The sequence below is a fragment of the Hordeum vulgare genome, chromosome 4H (genome assembly GCF_904849725.1).
Source record: "Hordeum vulgare subsp. vulgare chromosome 4H, MorexV3_pseudomolecules_assembly, whole genome shotgun sequence".
Taxonomy (NCBI): Eukaryota; Viridiplantae; Streptophyta; class Magnoliopsida; order Poales; family Poaceae; genus Hordeum; species Hordeum vulgare.
Window position 1 is genome coordinate 72,740,731 of NC_058521.1, and position 17,484 is coordinate 72,758,214.

The window sequence follows — 17,484 nt, forward strand, 5'->3', positions numbered from 1 at the left end:
GTCGATCTTCCAATCTTCAGTATTGCGTGGAATTCTTTCAAGGAGTTCCCATTTAGTATCAATCCTTTCATTTGTGAAAGAACCCATAGAGGAAGCGTCGAGCCAGTCTTTATCCTGTCGAGAGAGCCTCACATAGAAATTAGTAATAATCATATCTTTGGGGAGCCCATGGTTAGGACATTTTAGCATTAAAGTTTTTAGTCTCCCCCAAGCTTGAGCTATGCTCTCTCCGTCATGAGGATAGAAATCATAAACATAATTCCTATTCTTATGGACTTCATGAAGAGGATAAAACTTGGAGTAAAAGACAGACTGAATCTCTTCCCAATCCCGTAGGTGAGAATCATCTAGTAGCCTATACCATTCCAATGCTTTTTATTTGAGTGACAAGGCAAATAATTTCCTCATGACTTCATCTCTTGTCAAACCTGAAATCTTAAACAACTCACAAAGTTCTATAAGTTTCAACAAATGATCACTAGGACTGACTGTTCCATCTCCTGCATAACAATCCTTCCTAATTATTTCAATTATCCCAAGTGGTATTTTGAATGGGACACATTCTGTAGGTGGAGGAGACTTCTCTACCACGGGTGTGGTAAAGCGGTCTTCCCCAAGCAGCGAACTAAGAGTGCAGTTTTCCATAAGCATAACTAGTGAAAATAAAAATAAGAAACGAAAAGATTTAATTGCAAGATCTAAAGATATACCTTCAAGCACTCACCTACCCGGCAACGGCGCCAGAAATAGCTTGATGTCTATGCACGCTTCTATTCTTGTAGACTATGTTGGGCCTCCAAGTGGAGAGGTTTGTAGGACAACAACAATTTCCCTCAAGTGGATGACCTAAGGTTTATCGAACTCACGGAAGTAGAGGTTGGAGATGGTCTCTCTCAAGCAACCCTGCAATTAAGATACATGAAGTCTCTTGTGTCCCCAACACACCTAATACAATTGTCAGTTGTATAGGTGCACTAGTTCGGCGAAGAGATGTTAAAAGGCAAGTGATATGGATGGTAAAACAAGGTATTGTAAATCTTAAATAAAAATGGCAGCAAGAAAACATGAAACAAAACTGAAAGTAAACGGTGTTCAATGGTGGAAAACAAGGCCTAGGCTTCATACTTTCACTAGTGGCAACACCCAACAACATTAACATAATCTAATCACATGATATTTCCACTAAAACATGCAATGGAGACGTACTTAGAGGTCATTCCTTTGTGATCAAGAGAGGACGAGAATTATATAGGACTACAAAAGCACACCTCAAAGTTCGTAGTTCTCATCTATGGATTTCCCAATGTCGTCGCGGCCATCCAAAGAGTGTACCACAATCAGCACAACATATCTCAAGGATAGTCAAAGACAAGCACCAAGAGACTCTCAATCTTCAATCAATTCACAAAAGAGGAAATGAATCATGAAAATATTCTTCTAATCCATGTCCAATAGACCGCTGTCACCATGGTCTCGAGAATTATACTAGATAAGATCAAGTAACTACATCAATCCAATACATAGAAGAAGGGGAAACAACATGGGATCACCCTAGATTAACATAGCCCATGATCACAATCAAGATCACATCATGAGAGAGAGAATTAACCACATAGCTAATGTAGAAGACCTCAGCCCCGAGGAGCAACTACTCCCGCTTCATGGAGGGAGGAAGCAACGTCGATGGAGATGAATCCGGGGGCACTTCCTCGTCACGACAGGGTGCCGACACAGGAATTCTGTCCCCTGAAACTTGTCGGCGATGGCGGCGGAGATCGGAATTGCTTCTGGAGAAAAGGGTTCTGGGATCAGTATTTCCCGTCCGAAGGGTAAATATATGCCAAAGGAGGGCACCGGAGGAGGCGGGGCCCAACCAGGCGGCCTGCTAGCGCGACCAGGGGTAGGCCGCGCCAGCAAGTCGCCTTGATGTCCCTTGGCCCCCCTCTGGCCCATCTTCGGTGATCTGGAAGCTTCCGTTACGCTGATTTTTATATATATTTTTCCTGGATTTTTTTGGGCTTCGGAAAATTGGGTAAAATCCCATGCAAAATAGACATCAGCAGACAGAAACTAGCACTGGGTGCACTGAGTTAGTAGGTTAGTCCAAATATGTGTAAAATGATATAAAAGTGTTGCAAAACATATAACATTGTCAGCCAAAAGATCATGGAACAAGCAGAAATTATAGATACGTTTCGGACGTATCACTACCACACATAACTCATTAATACCAAATCGTCACCAAGCCTTAAGTGTGCAGACCCTGCGGTTCGAAAACTATGCAGACATGGCCGACACACTCTCCGGCCAATAACCAATAGCAGGAAATTGATGTCCATATTGACTCCTACATATTCTACGAAGATCTTTATTGGTGAAACCATGATGTCAAGGATTCAATCAATCATGTATACTATTCTCTTTGTCTATCGGTATGTTACTTCCCCGAGATTCGATCATCGGTATCTCTATACCTAGTTCAATTTCATTACCAGCAAGTCTCTTTACTTGTTCGGTAATACAAGATCTCGTGACTAACTCCTTAGTAACATTGCTTGCAAGCTTCTTGGGATGTTGTATTACCGAGTGGCCCTAGAGATACCTCTCCGTCATACGGAGTGACAAATCCCAGTATCGATTCACGCCAACCCAACAGACACCCTCGGAGATACCTGTAGAGCACCTTTATAGTCACCCAGTTATATTGTGACGTTTGATACACACAAGGTATTCCTCTGGTGTGCGGGAGTTGCATGATCTCATGGTCATAGTAACAAATACTTGACATCCAGAAAACATTAGCAATAAACTAACATGATCATATGCTACATTCATAGTTTGGGTCTTGTCCATCACATCATTCTCCTAATGATGTGATCCCGTTATCAAACGACATCTCATGTCTATGGTTAGGAAACCTTGACCATCTTTGATCAATGAGCTAGTCCTTTAGAGGATCACTAGGGACATTGTGTTGTCTATGTATCCACACATGTATTTGATTTCCAATCAATACAATTCTAGCATGGATAATAAATGATTATCATGAACAAGGAAATATAATAATAATTAATTTATTATTGCCTCTAGGGCATATTTCCAACAGCAGCAGGCTGACCTGAGACCTCATCATCAGTCCAAGTGCCATGACCATAGATCCACTGCTCCTCGGGGGTGATGGTCTTTTGTGAACCAGTGGTTGCCTCAAGCTTGAGAGGTCGCATAATCTGAATCTGTCTGCGCCTAGCAAGCTTCTCATTGACATGGGCTTCATAGAGCTCTTCTGAACATGAGCTTGGGGGCAGAAGGTCTTCTTTAACTTACCTGAGAGCTTGGAGACCCAATATGGCTTGGCTCTTGCAGGAAGATCAAAGTCACCGTCACTGGAAGTAGCAAAAACATCCTCGGGTACGCCCCTGCGGAAGCGAGGAGCAAGATGCTTCTTCTTCCGGAGTTGCTTGACCTCATGCTTAGTGAGGTTCTCAGGAGAAGAGAGAGGCTTGCGAGGCCTGCGAACTGCCCACCGAGTTGAGGAAGCACATGATGAACGGAGCATACTAGGGGTACAACTTGTAGAAGACCTTGGAGTAGAGCTCCTCCCACAACCATTTGGAAGCATCAAATGTAGCCCAGAGCCAGCATCATCGCGCATGGCAACAAGCAGATCAACAAAGTATCCATGAATCTCATCTTGATTGCCAGCCTTGGGTAGGAGAACATTCCGGAAAACACAGTGCAAAATATCATATACCAGCAGTAGGTCCTTAGAGGATCCAGGAATCCCATGCCCGGGAATGTACAAGGGGGGTAGCTTCACCTTATCCATAGAATTAGCCCGATCATGAGGACGATTGCCGCCATTCCCATTGAGACCGGTATCATCGTAACCAAATGCATTGCAGAAGGCACGCCAGGGACCTCGAAAAGCTCGTCAAAACACATGAAGGTCAGGGTGTGAGTGTCATCATTGCCAAAGTGAACAGTGGCATAGAACTGGTGAATGAGTTGCACATCAAAGGGACAGTTGAGAGTCGTGAGCTTGAGCAAGTCTAATTCTTCACAAAGAGTATATGCCTCTCCAAAGTAGTCCATGTTGTTCTTTGAGTGCTCCATGTCAATAGTCTATTTCTTGGAAAACTTGTTCTTGTGATGGTCATAGAGATCATGCACGGTTCGCATCTGAAGCGCATTCCGGAACTGAGGGGTGGTCCAGGTGGGACCAACGGGGACCTCATAAGGATTCTGAAAATGAACCCGGTCCCAATCATCTTGCTTCCAGGAGTGCATTGGCTTGGCAGATTTTAGCTTGGCGGCCAAGGACTTTGCACGGTGAGAAAGATTGGTAGGGATCACAACTTCCTCTTCCTCAAGGTCATCAACGAGCCTACACCTGCGAGCATGTTTCTTGGTGTTCTTCCGAGGAGCAGAACAAGATCCAGAGCCACCTGCATACACACACCAGAGAAGCACACAAAAAAGAAACATAGAAAAGATGATAGGATTGTATGCAAAAGAGGAATAAATCAGGTATGTAGAGGAGAACTAAGAATCTATGGCATAGGAACCACGCAGGCCGGATGTACCGGTCACCCGAGCTGTTGTACTGCAGGAGAGGTTGTACCGTAGATGCAAGCGGTTGTACCATAGATGCAAGTGGTTGTAGCGCTGGTTTGGGGAGGCTGGTGCATCCGGATTTGTGACCTACGCCAACGATTCTAGATACTACTCAACACATCTAATAGGAAGCACATATAGAACCTCCTCCTATCAATTCTTTTGACCAAAAACGCGGGATCCTATCAATGCCCAACGAAAAGAGGATCCAAAGGAAAGAATCCAAGAACAAGAGGGAAGAGGGCATTACCGGTATCCATGGGACGAGGTGAGGGGAGGAAGGGCCTCCACAGAGCGAATCCAAAGGGAGGCAGCAGATCCGGGGCGTCGGAGGCACTCCGGCGTGGTGGTGATAGCGGCTGGCGACTAGGGCACCGAGGGGGGAGTTGTGAACAAGGAGGAAACTGAGTACCCCTTCGGCCTGGCCCTCTCTTTAGGCGTCGGTTGCCGCGACCAGCTGTACCGCTTCGAAGAGTAGTTGTACCGGCCTAGAACAAACCAGGAATTAGCGGTTTAACCGCATAATCGGATTGGTTGTTCTGGTGGAGCAAGACAAGTGATGATTAGCGGTTGTACCGCAGTTACCTCTGGTTGTACCGCCGTGCCACAGCCACCAGTACCAAAGTTTAAAACCGTACAATTGGAGATGGGAGGGTTTCGAGGTGAGGAGAGCTTGGGACAGAGATCACACAAAGGAGTATGGTGGGGTAAGCTCCAAGGTGTATGAGAAGAAACGCAAAAATACAAACTGTGAAGGATACCCACACCTAAGACTTTAAGCAAACAAGAAGCGCAAATAAGGACCAAAAAGATGCAACTTTAAGAAATACCAAAGGAAAATACCTCTCTAGGAGGGGGCGGTGGCCGAGGCCACCTATGTTTGAGTCGACTCGTATGGCACCGCGAAGATTTTTTCCTTGGTCCCATGACCCAAACTCGTCTTTGAGACACAAATACCATAAAAAATGGCGAATGTGAAACATTTGATTGTTTTATGCATAATAGGAGGAGGGATAGTTCATTGAGAGAACTACACTCCCCCTAAATTCATGGCTATATCTAAACAAAATAGAATGATGAGAGTGGTGGGATGTGCCTAATTTCAATGTACATTGCTCAAATCAATAATATTTAGCTCATGCCTTAACTCGCGAAAACTTTCTTCATTCAAAGGCTTCGTGAAAATATCTGCAAGTTGATCATTAGAGTTCAAATAAATGAGATCAATTTCCCACGTTTGATATGCTCCCGGATGAAATGGTGGCGAATACTAATATGCTTCGTCTTGCAATGCTGAACAGGGTTGTTGGAGATTGAGATAGCACTAATATTATCACAATAAAGAAGCACTTTTTTACAAGTGACATAGCAATCCTTTAAAGTTTGCCTCATCTAGAGCAACTGAGCACAACAACTGGCAGGAGCTACATATTCGGCCTCGGTGGATGAGAGAGAAACACAATTTTGTTTCTTTGAAGACCAACTTACTAGAGAGAGACCAAGGAATTGGCAACCTCCGGAAGTTGACTTCCTATCCACACGGTCTCCCGCCCAATCCGAGTTCGAATATCATATGAGATAAAATTAAGCACCTTTGGGATATCATAAGCCAAAGTTTGGGGTATGAGCCAAATATCAAAATATTTGCGTGACTATCACATATTGGCTTTCCTTAGACGCGGATTGAAATCGTGCACAAATTACCACACTCAACATAATATCCAGTCTAGATGCACAAAGGTAAAGCACAGAACCGATCATAGAGCGATATACCTTTTGATCCACGACTTTACCATTGGGATCGAGGTCAAGATGGAAGTTGAGAGGCATAGGATTATTGGCCTTGGCTGGTTTTAGATCATCCATCTTGAACCTTTTGAGCATATCTTGAGTATATTTTGCTTGATCGATGAAGGTTCCTTGACTTTGTTGCTTGACTTCGAATCCAAGGAAAAACTTCAACTCTCCCATCATAGACATCTCAAACTCTCTAGTCATTAGAGCAGCAAATTCTTCATTAAAAGATTTGTTAGGGGAACCAAAGATAATATCATCAACATATAATTGGCATGTGAACAAGCTCCCCTTGAACTTCTTAGTAAAAAGAGTGGGGTTAATTTTCCCAACTTCAAATCCTCAGTCAATTAACATCTTGGTAAGGTGCTCATACCATGCACGTGGGGCTTGTTTAAGGCCATAGAGTGCCTTATCGAGAACATACACATGATTAGGGAACTTGGGATCCTCGAACCCTGGGGGTTGCTTGACATAAACCAACTCCTTTAGGGGACCATTAAAAAATGCACTCTTCACATCCATTTGGTATAATTTGAAATTATGATGAGAAGCGAATGCAAGCAACATACAAATAGATTCAAGGCGAGCGACAGGAGCAAAGGTTTCACCGTAGTCGATGCCCTTGACTTGGGAGTAGCCTTGTGCCTTGTTCTGAGTGACGACACCGTTTGCATCTTGCTTGTTCTTAAAGATCCACTTTGTCCCATTGACATTGTGGTTCTCCTTTGGTCTTGATACCAGTTGCCACACTTTGTTGCGCTAGAAGTTGTTGAGTTCTTCATGCACGGCTTCAACCCAATCCATGTATTCGAGAGCCTCTTGTGCCTTTAGTGGTTCAATGAAACAAACGAATGATGGGCACTAGAGTTTGATAATTGACGACAAGTGGTTACCCCTCTGTGCAAGATGTCGTAGACATTCTCCCGCAGGTGAGAATTATTTTTGAGCGTTTTGGCAGTCTTGGCGGCACGTATTTCTTGAATCTCCTCATGGGTAAGCTGAGGAGCCTGTTTGAGACTTATACCGCCTTTTTGAGTTTGTCCTTGATCTTGAGCTTGATTTTGTTCTTGTGCTTTCTCTTGATCTTGAACTTGGTCTTGATCTTGAGCTTGCTCTTGATCTTGAGCATCCCGAGAGGGATGAGCTAGATCAAGGACATCACTTGGTGCAGGACCATCCTGAGGTTGATCTTCCCCTTGATCGGGATCACGGGGATGAGGCCCTTTAGAGTGTCCTTCGGAAGTGTGTGGGTCTTGCGTCGATGATGGTTCCACATGAGTGGAACATTGTCCTTCTCCTTCAGCCACAAGGGGTTCCTCAATGGGCAAGAAGTGTCCTATGTCCGTTCTTCTTATGGCTTGGGGAGGAATTTCATCACCTATATCACAAATACCACTTTGCTCCACTTGGGAGCCATTATTCTCATCAAACTCCACGTTACACGTCTCCTCAATGAGTCGTGTGGACTTCTTGAGGACGGGGTAAGCGCGAGATTTGAAGCATAGCCAACAAATATGCCGTCTTGTGTTCTAGGTTCAAATTTAGACAATCGAGCACCTTTCTTAAGAATGAAACACTTCCACCCAAACAACCGGAAGTACTTGAGGTTGGGCTTGTTGCCGGTAAGAATTTCATATGGAGTCTTGTTCAAGCCTTTGCGAAGGTAGGGCCGATTGGACGCATGACATGTGGTGTTGATGGCTTCGGACCAAAAGTTATAGAGAGATTTAAACTTCGCCATAATGGTTCTTGCCGCATCCATCACGTCCGGTTCTTCCTTTTCGCCGCACCATTTTGTTCAGGAGTGTAAGGTGCAGAAAATTGATGCTTGATTCCTTCATCACTAAGAAATTCATTTAGGGTGTAATTTTTGAACTCGGTGCCATTGTCACTTCTAATCATCAATATATTTGCATTATGCTGGCGTTGAGCTTCATTAGCAAAGTCGATGACGGTTTGTTGAGGCTTTCTCTTTCTCTTGAAAAGTATACCCAGGTATATCTTGAGTAATCATCCACTATCAGGAAGCAATACTTTCTTCCCGCAAGACTATCATAGGATGGAGGACCAAATAGATCCATGTGGAGGAGCTCTAAGGTCCCTTTTGCGTAGATGATAATCGTGGGGCGATGAGCTATGTCATGAATCTTTCCTTCAATATAAGCACTACAAGCAAGGTCTCTGGTGAAACGCACAATTGTTAGTCCAAGAACGTGATCTCTTTTGCGGAGACTTTCCAAAGATCTCATATTGACATGGGCTAGCCGGCGATGCCAAAGCCATCCCACATAAACTATAGCCATTAGGTAAGTCGCGAACTTAGTGGGTCGCTCTAAAAAGTTAACCACATAGAGACCGTTCTCGACATGCACAACAAAGGCTACTTTAAGAGTCTTGCTCCATAAAAGGGCCACAAAGTCAATGCCAAAGAAGGTACTAAAGCCCATAAGTTTAAGTTGATGAACGGAAAGTAAATTGTATGCGAGGGTCTCAACAAGCATAACCTTTTCAGTCGTAAGTTCCGGAGAAATTACTACCTTGCCGACACCCAATACCTTTGAAATCGCATCATCACCAACGGAGACTTGGGTGCCATTGGATGGGTCGGGATGAACGTCCACCACCAAGTCCTTGCTTCTGGTCATATGATTTGTTACTCCACTATCAAGCAACCAGGAAACCACCGGAAGCAAACTCCTGCATAAGATCAATGCTTGGATTTAGGTACCCATTCTTTAATGGGTCCTCTGAGGTTAGTAACAAGGGTCTTAGGAACCCAAATATACCATTCAATGTACTCATCATAAGAACCAACAAACTTAGCAAAAACATTCCCATCACTGCACGACACAAAATATAAGAGGGGTTAAAGTCGTTGGCGGTGTTGGGCAGAGGGTTATTGCCCTTCATGGAATTACCACCCTTATCTTGGTCATTTTTCTTCTCATGAGTACCCTCCCCAGATTTAACAAAGGTTTCCATAAGCTGGGGAGGTTGCTTGGTCTTCTTGTTCTTCTTCTTGGACTTGGGTGCAAACCCAACTCCTTCCTTTGCAAGCACTTCATTTTGACTGCTCAAAAGGTCATTAAGACTCTTTTCACCTTGGATGCATGTCACAAGGCCTTTCTCAAGCTGCTCTTTTAATTTAGAGTTCTCCTCCACAAGATGTGCATGCTCACAACAAGGGTTAGTAGCATGGACATTGTCAATTAAAACAAATGGAGAGCAAGTGGCTATTTCCTTAGTGATCTTTACTTAGAGTTGAGCATGAGACTCTTTTAAAGAGACATGAGCACTCTTCATGGCCTTGTGAGACTTGTCAAGTGTTGCAAGCTCTTCCTTGAGTCTAACATGATCAAGCCCAAGTACACTCTTTTCGGATTGAAGCACACGGGTAAGAACAAGAGCATGATCAAGATCTTTCTTTAACTTAGCAAGGTCATCGTTATGTGACTCCTCAAGAGTCAAACGATGTCCTTGCTCTTTTTCAAGAGCAATAGAAAGATCTGCAATCTCTTCGGCATAGTCACGACTATGACCTTGTAATGTAGAGATAGTTTCTTTAGGAGATTCAATGAGGGCATTAACTTCTCCAAGTTGTTCCAAGAGAGCAATAAAATGCTTCTTGGATTTACCCTTGAGTTTTCTCATGAATTTACCAAAGGAGTTTTACTCCTCCTCTACCTCTTCCCTTTCATCTCCGCTATCCATGGTAGCGGAAATGGTAGCTTTGATTTTGGTAGTTTGAGAGCTAGAGGTTACCTTGTTGGATGCCTTGGCCATCAGGCACTTGGCAATGCGGTTCTTGTTGGGGGCCTTGAAGAGAGACACCATGCTTGGAGAAGAGGATGCAATGGCCACCGTGGCCATTCCCATCGCTTCACCACTTGTCTCATCGTCATCATCCTCATCGGAGATGTACTCTTCTTGAGCCACCAACACCTTCTGAGGCATCTTCTTGGGGAAGTTGTTCTTGTTTGGGAAGTACTTAGTCTTGTCTTTGCGAATGAGCTTGCCACCATTGTCTTCCCTCTGCTCATAGGGATAATCTGTCACAAAGTGGCTCATATTGCCACAATTGTAGCAAGTTCTCACGCATTGCTTCCCTTGGACCCATTTGAGTTGTTCTTGGAGAAGTTGGGCCTTGAGTGTTCTTGTTGCCCCAAAACTGCCTTGATGCAAGAGCCATGTGCTCGTGGTAAGCATACTTGGTGTCTTCAGGACAAGTTTCTTCTTTGTCTTCCTCATCTTCCTCCAAAGCAGCCTTGGCCTTCAAAGCAAGGTTGGGGGAGTCTTTTCTTCACCGTTGAAACCGGGCCAAAGCATTGTCAGCGGTCTTGTTAAAAATGTTCATGGCAATAAACTCATCCAACACATCAGTTGAGGACAAGGAATGAATGTTTGGCCTTTTACAAATGACAGAGGACATGGACTTGTTGAAAGGCATGATGGCCTTGAGAAACTTACGCTTAATCCAAGTGTCATCCACATATTTGCTTCCATGATCCTGAAGAGCAACAACAAGAGTTGTAACTCTTTGATAAAGTCCGTGAGGGACCTCATCCTTGATCATAGCAAATCCATCGGTCTCATCAGGAACCACTTCATAGTTGTAACATCCCAAATTTTGGAATGTTAATATAATTATTAGAATGACCGTTTGTTTGTTTGAGTGATTGAAACTTGAGTAAAATTTGAAACTTTTTAAAAACTTTTGAATGAGAGGGAATAAAATGACTTTCCCATTTTCTTTTGAATTCCAATTTCATCCGATACAAATCACTGAGAGAAGATAACATGACTTCTTCAAAATAAAGGACATGGAAAAAAAGTGGTTTGTGAAAATAATTCCTTTTGCAATCTATTTCTTATTTTGGTCCTATTTGAAAGTTTAAATGAAATCAAATCCCCTTGCCAAAATTCAAAATCTTGAGAGGAGCAATATGACACTCCAAACCAGGGGCCATTTGGAATTATATTTGAACTTATGAAACTCACGAGACTATTTTGAAAATGTTTTATATTATGTTTCAAAAACAATTTTTTAAGTGGTTTTCAAATTTATTTTTCTCCAAAAATAAAATACATCGAAAATAGGGTAAAATGATTCCCTTCAATATAAAAATGGAGAGGAATTAATTCGAATCCATTTTTGTATTTTCAAAATGTTTTCTTTGCATTTTTCTTAAACCAGCAACAATGTTTGAATTTTCTGATTTTGTGAGAATTTTATTTGGTCTCGAAAATATGTTCATCTTGTAGGAAATTTTATTCTGAAAATTTGATATATAATATGCCTATATAAAATATTCTCTTAGTTTTCTTTATATGTTTTCTTCGCTGTTTTTTTAAAAACAAAAAAAACTGTAAACACTGTTCATGCGGGAAAATAAAAAAACACAAAAGGCCCGTATTGCCGCATGTGGACGACCGATGCTTCCTGCCCATGAAACGTTTTCTTTTCTTTTTGTCCACATTACGTATATGTTTAGTCCCACATCGCCTACCTATGGACCATTAGACCTTCTTTCCACCTATAAATATAGACCCGTAGGAGCATCCAAAAATCATCTATTTCGGGTTAAATCAATCTTTTGGTTTGACTAGGTTTATTAAATAAAAATATTCTTTTCTCTTCGGCGGGATTTCTCGAAGTCGTCTCCCCATTGGAATTAATTCTTACTCTGCATTCTAAAGGTATTTCTCTTTGTATTTTTTTATACTCCCGTAGTTTATTATTTCTAGACTAGTATTCCTACACTAGTATACGGTAGAGTAATTAGATATATTAATTAGTCTTCGTATTTACACATTAGTACTAGAATTCTTTTAGACATACACTTTTCTTCCGTAAAACAGCTTGACCCTGATTTTTCAAATAGTCATAACTTTTTACTCGTTTATCCGAATTAGATGAAACCAACGCCTAGAGTTTCATCTTGATACCACCTATCCGGTGAACCTATCATATCAACTTTTTGAAATTTTCAAATTTCGAAATTTGTTCACACTGATATTCAAACTTCTTTTGATCATATCTTTTTATCCGTAGCTCCGTTTTAGATGAATCCAATTGCGTCGGATTCGTATCAAAGTAATCTTCCCGTTTGTATCATTAGTTTTAACTTTTCAACTTATAATTTTGATCAAATCAGATTTATCTATTAGTGCCCAAAAGTGTTCACATCGTTCTAAGCCGATTCAATGTTATATTGAAGTATTTGTATCTTTTGATCCGCTATTTCAGATCTAGTAATTCTTTTTTCTACACGCTCATGTTGATCTCCTATATCCAGTAGCATCATTAGTTTCGAACTTTGAACCTTACAAATTTGAGCGATTCAAATTTGTATTCGAACATTCATTTGATCTTATCTTGCAAATCGTACCACCTTTTCAATTGATTCCTTTTACCCCTAAACACTCATGTCATATATTTTTGTACGTAACCATCGTACTTCAGTTCAACTTCTCTTGACCTTTTTAATGCAAATTCAATTCATACTTCAATCCACTATAACTTGCGTTGTAGTTTCTCCATTTCAAGAAATTCTTTTTACAAATAAATTCTTATGTCTTATACTATTTGTCAAACAACATTCATGTTGTTCTCCCAATATTTTTGATCATCTCCCATAGTGTATGCCAGTCGAGCTTATATAGCGATAGTTGATCATCCTTTGACTCTTTTGAGTTGACCCCTTTCACCATTCCTTTTACAACACCATAAGGCCCTATCTTTTTTTATTAAACCTTAGTACGCTGTTATTTTTGCACCAAGACATGCTTTGTTCTTATGTTCTCTTGGTTCTTCCTTTTTGGCATGAATGTTTATGATAGATTGCTCGGAGTGTGGCGAGTAGAATTATCAGGATTTTGAGAGCGACTATATTTATCAAGTAATACCAGGCAAGTCATTTGATCATGTATCACCTATGTTTTATGCATCGTAGTTCTACCATCCTATGCCCAATTGCATGCTGAGTAGGTACTTGGAAATTATGGTTACATATTGTAGTATCATGTGGTAGGCACCCAACAACCCCGTTACTAGGCCCGTGTCGACAAATTTCATATTGCTATGCTTGAGTAGACGGGATTCTGGTTGAGAGTTTATCACGAGTGATGCGAGAATAATTTAATAACCAAGACCGGTTAAGTCAAGACTTTTCAAGACCTCGTGATGTAATGCAACTCTGGGTGAAGGACGGTTGATCGGCTCCCTGGAGAAACCAGTGGATGACCTGGGATGCCGGAGACGTGCCATGACATCTTGCGGAAAGCTTCACCCAGGCTCAAAGAGACGGACGAATATTTTCAAGACCCAAGGCTTACCTGCACAGCCACAAGTCATTATGGGCTCTGGCTTGGTTGGACAACGCGGCGTCTCTGGACAGGCGGTGCCAGCAGATGTAGAAGAACAATAGGATTGGATGGACACCGACAGGGATTCAGAGGGGCCCGTTGAAAGACCATGTTTTGATCATCCGGTCTTCAAACACCCTGAAGTGCGAGGGCATACACGGAGGCGTTCAAATCTTGTGGGGAACGTGTGCAAAACTCTGCAGAGTACTCAAACCTAATCGATTAGCCGTGTCCACGGTCATGGACAACTTGAGCCAAAGGAACTGAAGTTATCTGGAATTCTCAACACCATTATATATATTTGATGTGGGTAATATTGATAACTTGGGTATGAGAACTGGTTGGTGGAACCATCTCATTAACAACCAACAATGTAGTAACATTTTGCTTTTAGCCCCTCTCTTGTTGTAGGAGAAAACCTTGCTTTCCGCTAAAAACTTATAGCCCCACCTACCATATATGCATGTTGAATAGATGATTATTATTTCACCCCCTCTCTTTGATGACTTGCCGGCATATTCAATATGCTGACCTACACGGCTGCAACGTCTTATGTTGCAGATATTTTCTTTGACGAGTAAGTGTACGATTCAGGGTTACGGTCCGCACTCAACCTGCCGTTGGTGTTATTTGGGACTCCACTCCCTTGACTGCTTCCGCTGAGATTTTAAGGTATATATCAGTTTTACGCTATTTACATGTGATTGCACTTTGATATATACATTGATGTACTGTGTGTGCCAGCATACTGATCCAGGGATGGCACAGATACACAGAGGCTTGACTCGTTTTGGGTCGGGTCGCTACAGAAATGGTATTAGAGCACATGTTGACTGTAGGACATGACCCTATAAACTGGAAACTTCTTAGGATAGGATCTCTCAAAAATCTTATTTTCAAGAACACCTTTCACTTCTCATCTCTTTTGGTTTCATCAAATATTCTCTCTCACCTCAAATAGTTATAGAATCCCCTTACCCCTTTGACCTCATGAAGAATCAACAGAGTTCTACTTCCAAGTAAAGAGGATTTCACCACGCGTTTGAAGAATTGAAGCTACACCAACAGAAGACTCTCAAGACCCGAAGAACTAGAAGACCCTGAAGTGTTCGAATAATTATATGACCATTAGAAGTCCAAACCCTTTTTATATACCCACGTTAGATACGATGATTTGTGAGCTGTCATTGGTGTGTGTTTTCCGACAGCCACAAATAAAACCTATTCTCAATAATATTGTTTGTATTGTGTGTTTCTCCCTCTCTCTCTTACCCATCTCATCCCCAAAACCTCAACCCTACCAGATGGAGTATGAAGCTGGACTTGTAATCTCTGGACCAATGACCCAGCTCGAGGCTGATATATGGATTCAGAACATGGAGAACCACTTCAGGAGCAATTTGATTTCAAGGAAGTATGAAGTGGCACACGCTCTTCATTACTTTACACAAAGTGCTGCTATCTGGTGGAAAATGCTTCAGGCCATACAAGGATTTAGTGGAGCAGAAACTTGGGACGAATTCAAGAAGACTCTGTTAAGATCCCGTCTTATTCAAAAGTACTATGAAAGCTCGATGAAGAAGCCTTGTGCATGCAAGATCTGTGGAGAAGTAGGACACACCCTGGAAGAACACAAGGATGGATGCCCTCATTGCGAAGAGAATCACCCAGTGGAGGAATGCCCAACTAGTCAGGTGACTTGCTTCTTGTGTGAAGGAACCACCCACTACCCAGCCCAGTGTTACATCTACACCAAGGTGCCACAAGTGGCCAAAGAGCAGAAAGCAGTAATCAATGAAACCCTCAAGAAGAAGATTCTAGTAGAACCTGTGATGAAGGAAAATATAGAAGACCCTGATGGACAAAGCCTAACCAGATTTTTGTCGGGACCCCGATCCTAAGCCATAGGAATCCAGCCTGTAACACATCGCATCCCTTTGTGGTCTCACGCACGGTTAACTCCACGGCTGCAGCCTTACCTTAGCCGGGACCGTTTGCGTCTTTTGACTCACGTATGTGATAGTGTCGCTAGCAATCCAATGTCAAAGAACCCGGATCGACATGTCTAGTCATAAACCAAAGTGGCAGTACCGCACAAGGAGAGGCATACATGACCCAACAAAGCACGTGTCGGTCATCAGCGAATGTAGACGAGTCGTAGCAAGCTACAAGGACTCCATTACATCGCGTGACATTTCCCCAAAGGGGACAGACACAGCAGCTAAGAAGGACACATGCCGGTCAACCAATGTGTCCGGAGCAGTAGCGAACTACCAAGGCTCGTTGGATCACAAAGGGGCATTTCCTTGTAAGGAATGCTACTAAAGCTCAGGACTAGGTAATCAAACCCCATACATATCAAGTACGACACACGTACGCATGGCATACCGATATGTATAGATACATCGATGGCATCACAACATAACCATAAACATACAAGATTTATTTAAGAGGCTCGGAAGAGCCACACACATAATATTACACATCAAGGGTCTCACGACCCATAATAGCAGTCATTCAGTTACAAGCCAGCGGAAGAGTTTAAACTGTCTGAGTATAGATGGGGCAACTACAAGGCACATGGCCTGACTATACTACAGATCCAATGTAGGGCCAGATCGTAGCTGGGACACCAGCTACTCGTCGTCGTCGATGTCTACGAAGAACCCTCCATTAGGGTCATTAGCAACCTCTGCAACATTTATTAAGCAAACATGAGTACGAAGGTACTCATCAAGACTTTAGGATAACTAACTACTCATGCAAGGTATCAAAAGGTATTGTGGGGTTTCATGCGGAAAGCCAGCATTTGACTCGTGGCTAGACAAGTTGCATTTTTAAATAATTTTGACAACTTGATTTCTCGCACACGAGTCCACTAACACCACAACAATACACTATCGTGGAATCATTCCGTCTCCAAATGGAAATGCCGTCCACGACACTCACGCTTATCTTGGCAATTTTATGAGTAGCCATTGAAGTTATCTATGAACAACATATGTCTCCAAGTAGTCCATATCCGCGGACGCGGCTATTCCAATAGATCATAACCCTGCAGGGGTGTACTTCGTCACACACGCTCTCGTCACTTATCTCCATGTGCACGTCATGCACCTCGGCAACCTTCAAGCGGAAGCCCAGCGAGGGAGTCGGCCACGACCATTAACCACACTAGTACCAAGTCCAGGTTTATCGCCTACCTGAGAGTAACCCGTACGGAAATCCGGCCGAGGTTTCCGCCACGGCCTCAAACGATGTGTGCAGGGTTCCCTAGCCCACCATCCGGGTGCCACTTAGTACGCCGTGTCACTGCCTACCGCATCACGGCCCACCTCTTAGGTCAGCACCATGCACGGCCTCCAGCATTACTATAACCACCAGAAACTACTTGCAACTCCTGGACCGAGTACTACACGATTAATAGGCCGAGCGGGGTCATATTTCAGGGCCCAGCATGTGGTAGTATCTAGTCTTGGATTACATACACGGAACTCAGTTCCTATGGACGGTTCCAATGAAACAACCCGCCATGTACTCCTACACATCCTTTCACCGGTACCTTTACCAAATCAAGTTCAACACACAACCTTTACTTACCGAACACATTCCCACAATTCTGTTCATCTCCCAGATGACAGACCATACACAACTCTAAGCATAGCATGCATAGCAGGATAAGGCACATCATAGCTCAAGCAACTACCA